Here is a 2,365-nt window from a genome sequence, read left to right on the forward strand (position 1 = left end):
GTGTGACTGGAGCTGTGTGCTGCACTCTGGAGTCAGGCATTGCGCTGAATCCATCCCTGCGGCCTTCTTCAGGGTTGCTTTGGGTATCTACAACACCTTAGGTTACACAGAAATTTCACAGTTGGTGTTTTGACAAATAGTGTTGAAATTTAGAAGAGAAGTTCTTCAAATCTATAGATGGCTGCGAGGAGTGGCTATTGTAACAGTTCTGATTTTTCCAACCCAGGAAGGTGGATATCTGTACACTTGCTTGTGACACCTATAATATTTTTCATCAATATTTTACTGTTCTCAGTATTCATATCTTTTATTATTTTGATTAAATTTTTATAAAAATGTTTTATTTGACGCTATTATCATCATAATTTATATTTAACTTGGCTTTGGTTTTTTTAATTTTTTATTTATTTTAATGAGAAAGATAAAATAGCAAATAGCAATCAAACAGTTTCAAAACAGGTTAGTAAGACAGTTACAATAATGAGTGCATTGCGTATTACTGTCTTCATAGTAGTTATTCAGAGGACAAGATGCAGACATGACATCTCATCTAAACAGTGTTAGTATGAACCTTTCTTCTCATTGAACTAAGAGAAAGTAGCTGCATGTCTATCCTATCTTGTGTGTACTCCTTTATTTATATCCCCTTTTTTGTTTTGTTTTGTCAGAGATGGGTGTTCCGTTGCTAATAGAGAAGTTGTATTTGGAGAAGTCTTTAAAGGACCTTGATAATAAAAATAAAAGTTAACTGTAAAGGACCTTGAGGAGAATAGAAAAATGATGGAATCCTTAAAAGAGCAATACAGGATACAATATATCTAATTTGTTATAAGACAGTTTGTAGGTAGTGTAGAATTACTTTTTAAGTTTTTCTTTGCGCAGGGTCTCACTGTGCAGCTTGGACTCCTAGTAATCCTCCTGTTTTCTGCCTCCCTTGTGCTTGGATTACAGACTTGCAGCACCACACCCAGACTTTGTCACCAGCTCAGTGTGCCTGGGGACAGAAACATTGAGAAGGATGTTTGTTTTTTTTTTTTTGATCTGGCTCAGGCTGCCTTAAAGGTAGGTCTGGTGTAGCATATGGAGCTAGGGATTGAACTACTACAGTCCCTGCACCTGACTGGGTTTGCCCAAGCAGGCACTTAAACAACTGAGCTAACCAGCAAGCCCCCTAGTGTAGAACTTCTACTGATGGTTTTTCTGATTATTTTACTACTTCACTAAAATTTCCTTGTTATTTTGAACAGTATCTTTATGGCGTCTTAAGGATTTCTCTTCAAAATGGTGTCTTCTACAAATAGAGTATGACTTCCTCCTGCCTTTTATTCAGATGTCCTTTATTTCTGGTGTTTGCTGTGGGCTTTTTTTTTGAAGATTTTAAAAATTTATTTACTATTTCAGAATACTGTTCTACAATAATCATATTACCCCATTGCTTTCTCAGTCCATGCTGATGTGATTTCATTCCTGTTCAAAGTCCTTAGTGAAGTGACACATAGATTTCCAGAATCCTGATGCCCAGAACGAAGTGAGTCTTCTTTAGGGAGTTAGTTGAAGTGTTCTTCATGGTTTCCTCCACGACTGTGCATCATTACCATCCCAGGAATATTCGACAAGAATATGTATTTTTCACCTACAAAGTACAATGTTTTCTTTCCCACTTTTCTCCTCAATAAATTGAACTCTTTAATTGTGAAATTTGAGTACCATGTCAGTGTTTCATCTACTTGATATGTTACAGTCTGAAAGGGGGCAGAAATGTTGAGAAAGATTTTTTTTTTTACATTTCTCCCTAAATTTAAGTTTATGCCAATTTTTTTTTAATGGAAATAGTACAGGGTCTCACTACACAGACTGCACTTGTAGTGATCCTCCTGTTTTCAGCCTCCCAATCTGGGATTATAGGTGTGTGCCACCACGCCCAGGCTCAAACAATGGCTCAGCACGCCCTGCGGGCAGGGCTGGCACAGCAGGAGGGCGACGAACCCTGTGTCTGCCTAAGCAGGCACTTCAGTCTGCTGACCTATCTGACTGGCCCACCTATCAATTTCTTACTGTGCTTGTGAAAGATTTTTGCCTAATGTATTTGGAGGTTAGATTTTTTAATGCACAACAATTTTGACATCTGTTTGGCAGAATGAAACTTTTATAAATATGGAATATCCCATTTAGTTCATTTTGCTTGAGCTATACTTTCACAGTAAAGCCACCACCTCCTTTTTTTATTTCCCTTTGCTTATCATGTCAACTCCACTTTCAACATGCTTTTTGAATTTTCATGTAAAATTATCTTTTAAATAGCCTCTGCTTGAATTTTATTTTTCTTTCTTACCTTTGATTTCAGATCCTTTTTCTTTTAATAAAT

The sequence above is a fragment of the Octodon degus genome, unplaced genomic scaffold (assembly GCF_000260255.1).
Source record: "Octodon degus isolate 3935 unplaced genomic scaffold, OctDeg1.0 scaffold00129, whole genome shotgun sequence".
In the NCBI taxonomy this organism is placed as follows: domain Eukaryota; kingdom Metazoa; phylum Chordata; class Mammalia; order Rodentia; family Octodontidae; genus Octodon; species Octodon degus.